Here is a 13542-nt window from a genome sequence, read left to right as displayed (position 1 = left end):
AGCTTCACTAAATATAAGCATTAAAAACTGAAAACGTTCATGTGGTTCACTGCAGTAGTTCATGGAGTAAGCCATTAGAACCTCAATGAAAAATCGGTCTTAAGTCTTAATCAACCACGATCCTAAATCACAAAGGGTGAGTTTTAAATAGTGAGGAGATGCATTTGAATAATAATCAACCTATGACCAATGAATCTGAGCCATCTAATGATCTACGTTTTTTTGGGCCACAATGAAATGTGAAATCTCGCAAAATATGACATGAACCCTATGGGATATCTATAAACTCCTTGGAATCTTGGGATAATTACGTTTTGGAAAATTATTACAAATATCCCATTTTTATTGATAAATTTCAAAAAAACCCCTCTTTTTACCATCTCATTCATGCCACCTTTTTTATTTTTTTACTGTTCATATTTTGTTACATAAGGTACCCTTCATGTATCTAAGAGAACTGTGAAGTTCATCATGGACCAAATAGGACCATGATGCTCATGACCTAACACAACCGTCAAGTTTGTAGTATGATTATTTAAATCATCATGGTTCTACTAGAGCCATGATGGTTTTTATGATATCAACCATCACGGTTCTAATAGAAACGCGATGACGTTTTATGTTTTGGGAAGCATCACAAATCTATTGAAACCCTGGCCTTGTAAGAAACCATTACTCATAACCATGATGGCCTTGTAAGCATCATTTCAGATTTTCTAAATGTTCGAATCTTCCAAATCCCACTGTGTTTTTGGGAGAAAATATGCCCACCGAGAATGACATAGTAGGGTTCGATGATTCCTTGCTTTTCCTACCTATTAGAGTGAAGAATTTGCAGAACCTGTGAATTAGGGCATTTTGATTGGTGTTTTGTGCATCTAGGGCAGGATTGAGGGGCAAATGATGAGTTGGAGCTAGATTTGGAGTCTTGAATGATGAATTAGGGTTTTGATGCCATGCGGATTCTGGATTTTTGGGCAAAATTTACTTGTGAAAAGGGTGGTCCGGGGCAAAATTTGGAGGCTGGAATGTTGAAAAAGAGCTTCGGTGTTTGGCGTGAATTTGTTTTCGGGGAAAATTTTGTTGGTGATGATGGAGAGTTTGTGACAATTCAGCTGCGAAAAGTGTGGATTAAGGTTTGGTATTTATCGACTTCATACATAGGCTGCTGAATTTATTAGTGAAAATGGTGGATTAGGGTTAGTCGATTCATCACCTATGTGTTGAGGAGGTGTGAGCATCAGGGTCCTAAATAGGACTGTGATGACCTTCACGGTTCTAATAGAACTATAAGGGTATTTTAGGCACTAAAACATTAATAATACAGAATTTGGGTATAAATGAGGTTCTCAAGAAAAGGGTTTTTTTTTAAAAAAAAATTGATATTTTTGATAATTGCCCTTATGTTTTTAGATCAGTTGAAGATTCAGAGATGTGATGGTGAATCCAAGAAATTGTTTAACCGACTATGATAAACATGGGGAAAATACGATCACAACTTTTGTGTTTAGAAGGTTTGAGACCCAATTGTCAAGGGTTGGAAAGCTAAGATCCTATAAGAATTCAACATTTTTGGATGGAATAATCTATGAAAATAATCCTTGAAGTGATGTTTTTATATAAATATGATGATCTGGAGCAGAAAGAATGGAAACATCAACATAATCTGATATGCAAAGGTGTGGCTTCATGGTTTTGTTGAACGCAATCTATGATTTTCAACATCAATCATCAAGAAACTCATAAACAATTCAAATTGCTCAATGCCTCATCTTCTATGTATTAGAGCAGAGTGATTTAAATGGCATGACTATCACAACATGATATCGAAATTTCAGATGATACAATGGTAGTTGTTGCATCATTGTTACTACTAAAATTTTTGCATTTGAATTCAAAATCCAATAAGTTGCAATTGGATAATTTCAGTTGATAGGTTTCCCATCTTTGTCGGCATATGTAACAAAGGAATGCCATTGGCTACTGAGATGGATGGGTGAAGATCTTAAAATTATTGAAACATAGTTGCTTACTCGCACAAAAACCAAGTAGGCTCTAAGCCCAAAAACCAAGTAGGCTCTAAGCCTACACTCGAACAACAGAGAGAGGAGAGGACTAAAAGTCTACCAAAATGACCTAAAGTGTTTCTTTGATGATTGGGTATTAACTTATGGCGAATGAGACATCAAGAGAGCAGAATTAGAGCCTCATTCATAGCAAAAATTTTCAAGGTTCAAGAATTGGTCATTTTTGCATGGTGTTGCTTAGATCAACATGGTATTTGTTTTCCTCATCTTTTTGTGATCAACCTAAACCTTTAATCAAAGGCGTTTCACATTTGGTCATTTTCCTCTTGATTTTATTCTTAGAAAAATTTAGGCGAATCACATTAATCTATACATTTTCCATATAATAGAGCCCCTAGGTCAAGTGTTGTTCAGTTTTTTTGAACTAGGCTGTCATTTGATTTACAACCATATTTAGCCAGTATGACTTGTTCCTACAGTGATTCCCTACAACAATACACCACCAATGTTTAGTTAAAAAATGCCATATTTGTGAGTTTCAAATTACCTTCTCCTAACCTTTTGTATGTACGTATACATTTACCAAATGAAATTTGTGTTAATCTACATGCCCACTATTTCATCATACTCTACAAAAGAGAGACAGGTAGTATATGTGTCAGTTAACCAGAGTTGATTTTGGCAAAATGCTTCCATCCTGCAAAGATATGCACCTAGCCTTCCAAGAGTTTAGTTTTTTCTAAAACCCTTATATGATAAGCCCCATGCACTTCTGGGTAATCTGCCTTCATGGAGATGAACTCCCATACTTACAAAACAAAGCATTAACTCCACACCCTATGACTCTGGCTAGGTTTGTCACCTCCTCATTACTACATCCCACACCAATCAGCATGGTCTTTTCAAAGTTCACCTGTAGTCCAGAAACCACCTAAAAACACTGTATGAAAAGCCACATATTTCTCATCTAGTGTGTTATATATAATATCAATATGACCAGGACCATAAGATCATTTTCGGTAGCCAGAAAACCTAACTCTAACCTTTTTAGTTGACAGTGCTAAAGATTTTACCAAAGGGCTCGGCCATGAATGTGAATGGTAGGGGAGACATAGGATATTCTTTCCTTAATACCTTTGGATTCTGTGGAAAAACAAAAAAATTCTCTTGTTCTACCAATGACAAAGAGAGAAATATGGGTAAAAAAAAGGCACCATAGTCCTCACCAAGAATTAAAACCCCTTAAATCTATTATTCGGTTAAGTTACAATGTCGTAAGCCTTCTAAAGGTACAATTTATTATACACGGCATTCCTATTGCACTCTTAAGTCAATGCATTGCTGGGCCATTAGGATATCATCAATTATCTCTCTCACAAAGTTCGATTATGGTCCTAAAATAACTTTTTCAATTATTGATTTCAAGCAGCTTACCGGACCTTAGCTAGGTAAGTATGGGCTTCCCAATAGACTGATAGGTCTAAGGTCATTAAGGGTTCCAATTACCACTCCTTTTTTCTCAAATTGCTTCTCTCTAGGCAACCTGGTCATTACTAGCTTTATCTATGGGTTAAAAGAGAGAGAAATTAGTAGGATTGGATTTTGTCAGAAAGTGAGAGAGAGTAGTTGGTTTGACTATGTATATTTGAGAAAAATCTATGCTTGTAGTGTCGTGGTTATATATATATATATATATATATATATATATATATATATATATATAGAAGATGCTACGGTATCCCGACAGGTATACCTATAAGAATACACCCAATAGTCTAGATTGAATCTGGGCCGATCTAACAGTCACGAGAAGACCACGACCTCATTTCATGTTTAAATTCTAATTTTTTTCTACAAATCCAAATCACTTGAAATTTTAGACGCGTGTTCTTCTCATCAAGGCACACCTAATAAAAATATCACAAAAATAATTCAAAAAAAATAAATTGACCAAAATACCTTCAAAACTTTTTGGGGGTATTTTGATCAATTTATTTCATGTAAAATATTTTTTTGATATTTTTATTAGATTTTTCGATTTTTGAAGAACACAAACTTAAAATTTCAAATGATTTGGATTTGTAGAAAAAAAATTAAAATTCAAACACGAAATGAAGTCGCGACCGTCAGATTGAATATGAGCCGTTAGGAGTTTACTGTAGCAGTACATACATGTGTGTACAGGATCTTCTCTCTCTATATATATATATATATATATATATATATTTGTGAGTTAGAGGACGAGAGATAGCTAGGTATGTGGGACATTAAGGACACTTTTGGGTTAGAGTGCGAGAAAAAGCTTGGTTTCTTGGGCTGGGGGTGAAGAGGGGAGACGCTTGTGGTTTAGAGTGAGAGAAAAAGCTTGGTTTCTTGGGCTGGGGCAAAGGGGGGAGATGTTTGTGGTTTAGAGTAAGGGAAAAAGAATGGTTTCTTGGGTCGAGGGGAAGGGGAAGAGATAGAGAATGTATCACTTGTGAATTAGGTTTTTATTGATTATCAGGCGAGTTACTTGGTATTGATTAGGAAAACTTAATTTCCAATTTTTTATATATTTCAAAAAAGAAAAATGTGGGTTTGGCCATGCCGAGCCATGGACACTATTCCATGCCTAGCATAATGCCCACCTTTGGTGGCCTGAGCCCAGTTCCGGATGACAGGGCTGGCTAGGCTAGGCCAAGCCAACCAAACATGCCTTTGGTTCATCAGTCCAAGAGCGCAGTATCATGCTAATCATTCAATTGACATTCAATAGTCTTTTGTGGAACCAAAAGAATGACTTTTCAACATAACTAGCTAATGCAAAACCGACATTCAATAGTCTTTTGTGGAACCAAAAGAATGACTTTTCAACATAACTAGCTAATGCAAAACCGACATTCAATAGTCTTTTGTGGAACCAAAAGAATGACTTTTCAACATAACTAACTAATGTAAAACCATACCTTCACCAAGCCTGCATATAGATTCTTGACTTTGGTAGTCCTCACAAAGTATAGTGTTGGCAATGGGTCAGACCGCCTTGTCTGGCCAGCCTAAAACATCCCAAGGATCAGGCTTAAGCCTGAAATTTAGGCTTGGTTTCCTGGCTAGGCTTTGATCAAATGATCTTGGCCTCGCCCGTCTTATCCTAACCTTGCCTTTCTCTGTTTTATTTACTATGTAGAAAATTAATTTAATATCTACTAGCCCCGTCCTAGCTTAAGAGTAGAGCTAGGGTTGGACTAATGCCCTTCTGGCCCTAAGGAATCCTCTAGGTCTCGGTAGGGTCTAGGTCCAACCTTGCCTAACCCCGGCCCAATACATTGTCACCCTTAATTAAGTATATTTTTATACGTCACTAAAAACACTTCAACCGTACAAGGGATATTCTTCAACTTTTACACATGAGCAGCTTGATTGCTCATAATTCCCCCATCACATAGTACAGTAAATCTAGTACATTTGTTCTTAGGCACTTCATACTATTTGCATCACCTTTAATGGTCCAGCCCAACTTATGTATGAGGATTTGTTGGGCCATGGACTTCAAGCCCAGGCATGCCCTGTGGGGTAGCTATAGTGGCCTGGGTCTAGGTCTTTTAGGGCAGGCTGGCTGAGCTAATTAAACTTGGCTTTGGAGCACCAGTCCAAGGGTTATCATGGTAATAATACTATTTATGCTCAATAGTTCGTTGTGTAAAGCAAAGAAAGGATTTTCAGCGTAACTACCTAATGCAAAATCAGACTTTCAGTGGGCCACAGAAAGGTCCCGAACATCTCCTTACAAATGATCATCAAAAGCTACCCATACACTGTCTCTACTTTAACATTACTCACAAAGGATATTCTGGTAATTAAGTAGTGATGGAGGATAAAGTTATTCTTAATTTAAATTTTTATTCAATTTCAAATAATGTATATCATATACAATTGTTTTAGCTTTAGGGTTTTTTTTAGCTTTTTCGGGATTCCAGGATTTTTATATTTTTTATTTACCTCATGAGTATCATTCACGAGTACTGTTCACAAGAGTAAAACTATCATTACGAATTTTAAGTGTAAGTTAGGATATATGGATCAATACATTATCTGTTTAGATATTTTTTTGTACTTGAAATATTAAATATTATTATAAAGAGGTGTGTGGTAGTCTAGGAGAAGGCAGTCATGTGATTTTCTAGAATTGAGAAAAGAGAAAAGCTCGAGCTTTTGCTGCCCTACCTTGGGTGTGGAGAAGAAACTCTAGATTTCTTTGAATTGTGCTTATGCTTAGCGTTGTTTCTTGCCAATTTTACTATTTTCACAAATTTCCCCGCATCAATTTGGTATCAAAGCTTTGGGTTTCTTCAACAATAAAGCCAAAGAACTGCAGCCAAATCCATGATTTGCTGATCTTACCCAAGTTTTGCCTAATCAGCCTAGGTTTTTGTTGATCATCTGTGTAGGGTTTGTGATTTCGGCAAATCCATGGCGGCAAGAAGGAACCGGGGGAGGGGGGGCGTTCGTATACTCGCTCCTTGATCCCAAAGATGACAGAATCAAGGAACTTGAAAGGCAAGTTCAACAGGTGACGCAGTAGTTTGAGAGCCTCAGTAATGAACGCGACTACATCTTTCAACCCAAGAGGCTCCCAAGAACAAGCATTTTCACTTTTGCATTGTATGTGGAGAATCCAGTGATTAGGATAGTGATCGAAGACCTTGATGTGGGGACCATCATTTTAGGGTTTTCGATTTGAAATATGAGATTTTTGATTTTGACATAGCTTGCACCGTAAATTAATAAGTTGTTGATTGAGATTCAACACCAATATTCGATACATACTTCGATGAACAACAAGATCGTTTAGGGGATTTGATCTATGATAAGGATCAAGATGATGATGAAGAGATTTTGGAAGAGGGTGAAGAATATGGAGAGAATGTAGTAGGAGGATAGATCTAAATCATGGCCTTTGAAGATCTCATTAATATCGCAGAGGTAGAGCTTTTGAGAAATTTAAGGTATTGGAATTATAATAACGCAAATGATACATGGTCAACTCTTAAACCACGAATTATGCCCATGACTTCATATAGTAATGAAATAGATGAGAAAACCTCTAAAGACCAAAAGAGTGAATTTAAAGTTTCCTACATGATTTTCAATGAGAGTTCAATGATAGCCATATTTGATAAATTTGCATTGATTCCTCAATATGCATATTACTACCCGTTTCATGATGAATTTTTCTTACCACAAATAATATTTGAGCCGACAGAAAAATAAGGTTAATGAAGGCGATTTTGATGCTGAATTCATTTTCAAAATTTGTGTATACAATAAAATTCATCTCCACACTTCAAAATTTAGGGATGAGTTTTCTCCAACCAGGGGGGAATGATAGAGGGAAAAACCATTTTTACTTTGAATTTTTATTTAATTTCAAAATGTGTATATAATGATTTTAGTTTTAGGATTTATTTCTAGGGTACTTTTAGCCTTCTAGGGATTCTAACGTTTTTATTTATTTATTATTTACTTCAAGATTACTATTCACAAAAACTGTTCACAGTTGTTCACAAAGGTAAAATTATTATTACAAATTTTAAGCTTAAACTAGAATATATGAGTCAATGTATTATTCATTTAGATACTTTTTGTACTTGGAACACTAAATAATAATGTAAAGATGTGTGTGGGTCCCACAAGTAAGCAGTCGCGTGATTTTTCAGAATTAAGAAAAAAGAAAAACACGGGCTTTTACAACCCTAGCTTGTGTATGGAGAAGAACCCTAAGGTTTCTTTGAATTATACTTATATTTGACTTTGTTTCTACCTGATTTTACTACTTTATCAGGAAAGACTGATATTTAAATTCAGGGGATCTTAATTCCTCCATCACATAATACCATAAATCTGTACTTCATACTAATTGCACCCAAACCATAAGCCAAGCCATCATAGACTTCTAGCCGAGGCCCAACCCATAGGACAACAAATTTCCTACAAAAAATATGGGTTGGGTCGTGCTGGGTGATGATCTTCAGGCCAGTCCTGGCCCGCTTTAGTGGCTGAGCTCGGGTTTTTTAAGGCAGGGCTGGTCCGGCAAGCAAGGCGGAATTTGCTAGGCTGGGCATATCGAAAAACGGCTTTGGAGAATCAGTCCAAGAGATAGAATCATGGTAATTCTTATGTTATCGCTCAATAATTTATTGTGAAACCCAAGAAGTAGTTTTCAGCTAAGCCAAAATGACACCTTCAATAGACATGCCGAAGGCCCTAAACATCTCCTAACTAACCTATTCCTCCCAAGCCACATATTCTTGTGAATAAGTAGTATAAAATTTTTAAGTTCAAGGGAAGCTTTATACTCTAAATAACCCCATCACATAACACCATATATCTCGGGGCATATGCTCAAAGGGCTAAGATTTAGCTATCCTTCGTTTGCAGCTTGACAACTTTAGTATTCAAACCAAGCTCGATATGGAGTGACCCCCTCCCTTCCCCTAATGAAGGGACTTCAACACAATACTCAAAACACTGCTCTACTGAACCAATCCTTGTGCAATTCAGTAGATGGAATTCCATAATCTATAGAATACAAGAATTGAAAAAGAACAAACATGTGCAATGAGAAGCAAGTTCCTGTATATGACAAAGCCAGATTACGGAAGAGTAAAAAATTGTAATAGCCGTAAGCTTGCAATATTTAGTTGATAATTACAAAAACATATTTGTTCCTTTCCAGCTGATCATCATCATCATTATAATCCTTTTTCGATTAATTGGGGTCGGCTGCATGAATCCTGGTCAGCCATTCTGCTCTATTGAAGGTCATACCTTGAGTGAGGTCATAAGTCCCCATATCTTTTAGGACTATTTCCAACCATGTCTTTTTGGGCCTACACCTGGCTCTTTTCAATCCTGCCACTTGAACTAACTCACACCTCCTAACAAATATTGTACTTAGTCGATGCTACACATGGCCAACCCACCTAAGTCTACTCACTCTCATCTTATCGCCTATTGGTGCGACACCTAAATTCTTCTTAATGGATTCATTTCGAATTATATAAGTTATTGTCTTGCTACATCCATCTCAAACACCCTCATCTCCGCTATACTCATTTTATAGGTATATTGTTTTTGTTCGCCCAACATTCTGCCCCATAGAGCAAAGCTAGTCTCACAAGTATCGCAATAGAACTTGCCCTTCAGCTTCATTGGTATGTGGCAATCACATAAAATTCCAGTTGTATATCTCCACTTTGCTCACCCGGCTTTAACTCTATATGTGACATCTTCTTCAGTCTCTCTATTTTTTTGGATTATCGAACTATGATATCAAAAGTGTGGTCTTTTTTGTACTTCCTGGCTGTTAATATTAACTTCTTCCTCACCTTTACTCATATTAGGACTAATTTTAGTCCTGCTAATTTTAAAATCCTCATATTCCTCATCTTTACTCATCTTAACTACTTCCTCATCTTAACTACTTATGACCGTCAATCTTAGTCCGGTTAATTTTAAAACCTTTGGATTCTAGGGCACCCCTCCAAATTTCTTAATTTTTATTGACACCATTTTGGGTCTTATCGATCAAAACTATGTCATCTGCGAACAACATGCACCACGGTACCTCGTCTTGTAAGTGCCTAGTTAAGTCGTCCATAATTAAGACAAATAGGTCCGGGCTCAATGCTGACCCTTAGGGGTCGTTTGGGTACCTGAAAATATAATACAGGGAAATAGATTACTAGGAAATATGACATTTACACTGTTTGGGTACATTTATTAGTAAGAAAATAAAAATACACATTTCCTCAAATATCGTGAAATATATTAAACACAGAGGGGGCTGGGACATCTTTTACGTGTGTGACGGGTAATCTACTGCACACTCTAAAAAACTATTTTCCCTCTCTCATGCGTACATCCTCTTCTCCCTCTCAAGCTCCTATTTTTCCTCTCAACCTAGTAAGCCTACCACATCCCTCTTTCTCTCTCAAGCTCCTATTTTCCAGATTCAAAGCCATTTCTAAATCATGGTATCAAATTTTTTTCTCCCATCATTTTGCTCGAATCCACTCTCTCTCGTCTTCCATACTTTCTCAATTTAAAAATTAGATTGAGATATTGGAATAAGCCCATGTGATAAACTATATGTTATTTAAATTATAATGATTACTCTTTTGGAAAGAAAAAAAAAAAAAGATTTTTTAGGATTAGAGTTTAGATATGGATAAAGAAGTGATAAATTATTTACACATTGGCATCTTCCAATATCTCAATCTAATTTTTAAAATACTTTACTAATTTACAATAATTTTTTTTAAAATACATCACCATCTACTATTTAAACTACAAAGTAACGATACTTAAAGGTTGTGACTAAAATAGTTCACTCAATGTTTATGTCCAATATTAATTCACACTATTAAGTTATTATTCTTTGAGGCATGACAAGCATGGTATAGTCGTGCTATATTAAATAAGAATGTCTACAAAGAGACCATTTATCTTTTGTGAATGGAGGTCACAATTATTCTCAAATATTAGATGTCAAATTGGATTGCTTGAGGTGAGTTATGAAGTGAAATTTCCTTTTTTGAAATTTTGTATTTATTCAATAACACTACTACAACCACCCATTTTGAAATTTAATGGACAAGAATTATTGTGCATACAAAAAATAAATGGTCTCTTGGTAGACAATTCCATATTAAATCGTTATGTCCAGTAAGAGCATTGTAAGAGCAAATTTAAGGTGCAATGTAGACAAGTTCATATTAAACTATGTCAAATAAGAGCAATGTATTTCCCAGGTTGCATCTAAATACTACTCAAACAGTAATAATTCATTTGCATGTAATGTCTTATGCAGTAATGAATTACACCAGTAATATATTTCACATACAATATATTTCAAGTATCCAAACGACCCTTTAATATAGACCTATTGTCACTGAAAATTCATTTGTCTCTCCACTAGTTGTTTGTATACTAGTTAGCGCTCAATTGTACATATCTCTCACCAAATCAATGTAGTGTCTGGAGACTCTTTTATTTTCTAACACCCGCCAAATTAAATCTTCATGTACTCAATAAGTTTTCTCTAGGTCAATAAAAACCATGTAAAAATCTTTGCCTTTCGCCCTAAACTTCTCAATCATTGTCTACGTAATCAATCACCTCAGTGGTTGACATTTCGGACATAAAACCAAATTGATTTCAAATACACCCGTTTCATGCCATAAACGTTGCTCAATCTCTCTCAGAGCTTTATAGTATGGCTCATAAGCTTGATCCCTCACTAGTTCGCACATTTATGTATCTCCTTTGTTCATGTTAATAGATACCACAATACTTTTTCTCTATTCGTATGGCAATTCCTTGTTCTCAACACCTTGTTGAACAACTTCGTCAGTCTGTCAATTAATAATTTTTTAAAATAAATTCTCCATTTTTTGTTATCTTCATCATCCTTCACCAAAACCTTTTGATCATCGCTCTTAATGTATTTAATATGGTTTAGATCCCTACATTTTTTCTCTTTTATATTTGCTAATTTTAAGATATCTTTTTCACCTTCTCTTGTTGTTTGTTTATTATATAGATTATTATGTGCCTTAAGGTTGGCTTTACTTACTATTTGTTTAGCGATTTTCTTAGTATTTTTATATTTTTTTAAGTTTTGATTGTTTCTATTACATTGCCAAGTCTTATAATATGATCATTTTTTGCTAATAGCCTTTTGAACCTCATCACTTCACCATCAAGTTTCCTTATCGGACTTTATTTTCCCTCTAGATTCTCCTAAACCTTCTTTTACCATTTTCTTGATACAGTCAATTATGTCATTCCATATTATATTAACATCATGTTCAGAGTTCAATTTCCTTCTTGAACTAATTTATCCCTAAATAAGTCTATGTTCTCACTTTTTAAATTCCACCACCTAGTTCTTAGATACCCATTACTCTCACCCCTTCTCTTCCATGTCATTATGCAATCTCTCCTAGGATAACTTTGTAGTCTTTACATGATGGTCACTCTACCTTCTTAACTAGAAAGAGGTCTATCTGACTTTTATGTGATCCACTTTTATAGGTTATTAAATGTTTATCTCGTTTTTTAAAGTGAGTGTTTACTATTGCTAGGTCGTAGACTATAGTAAAATCTAGAATAGTCTCAATCATCTCATTTATTTTCCCAAACCCATATCCTCTATGTACCTTTTCATATCCTCTACTATCTTTCCCTACATGACCATTTAAGTCCCCTCCTAAAAACGTCCTCTCTCTATTTGGTATGTCTTGGACTATTCTATCTATGTCCTCCCCCCAAATTGTCTCTTAATTCTATCATCTATCATACTTGTGGTGCATAAGCATTAATCACGTTAATTGTCTATTCCTCTAATACAAGTTTAATTAATAAGAACCTATCACCTATTGTTTTGACATTAACTACTTTATCTTTTAAATATTTGTCTACTATTATACCTACACTATTTCTATTACTATCTTTTCCTGTATATCAAGGTTTATACCTATTTATTTATTTAGCTTTTTCTCCTTTTCATTTAGTTTTGGGTGCGGTTTGTATAGAGCGTACCTTCAAATTGTGTCGAGAAATGTGGTTTCAATATTGGAAATCTTTATGATGGCCTTAAAATACATTTTTCATCTTTATTTAAGGCCATCATAAAGATTTCCAATATTGAAACCACATTTCTCGACACAATTTGAAGGTAGGCTCTATACAAACCGCACCCAAAACTAAATGGAAAGGAGAAAAAGCTAAATAGTGTAGATCAACATATCTATGAAGATTTTCAATATTGATAGTGTAGATCAATATTGATAGTATTTCACCGTACCCCTTCATCTCTTCTCTCCCACGTTTATTTAACTTTTGGTCACAAAAACTTGCCCCAATAAATTGTTTTATTCTATCCAAAAGCTTTTTAAAAAAGTGCAAAATAGGGTTCAAAAGATTTTTGGATTGAGATGAAATAATACAATTTGTTGAGGCTAATTTTTATGGCCAAAAGTAAATAAACGTGGGAGAGAAAAGATGAACGGGTACGACGAAATACTCGAGGGTTTTTTTATGCCGCTTGAAATAAAAATAGGAAGGTCTACCGTAAAATAAGATGAGGAATTAAGGGCCTGTACGATATTTTCCCAACAAAAAATTTAAACATATAAGCGCAAAATATAATTAATGAGGTGATAATCTTGTCTGAAAATAAAAGTGAATTAGAAATCCCATTTTATAGAGGACAAAAACAAAATGCTGCAACCCAAGAATAATAAATAAAATGAGCATATAGATGAAATTCATATTTTCACCTCAACTATAAGGAGTTGAGGCAGTTAAAGAAACTGGAAAAAGCCTATTTGGCATCTTACTTAGAACACCATCCACTATTGTTGGGTTGGTTGCAAAAACAATACATTATATTTCAAATCCATAAGTTTTAATCAGTTTGTCTATCTTTTCTGATAGATGAAAAAAGATGAACAAACTGATTACTCAGTTT

The sequence above is a fragment of the Amborella trichopoda genome, chromosome 6 (genome assembly GCF_054954075.1).
Source record: "Amborella trichopoda isolate Santa Cruz 75 chromosome 6, AtrichopodaSantaCruz75HAP2 v2.0, whole genome shotgun sequence".
In the NCBI taxonomy this organism is placed as follows: Eukaryota; Viridiplantae; Streptophyta; class Magnoliopsida; order Amborellales; family Amborellaceae; genus Amborella; species Amborella trichopoda.
The sequence above is the reverse complement of the archived record's forward strand: the minus strand, read 5'-3'. Positions refer to the sequence as shown.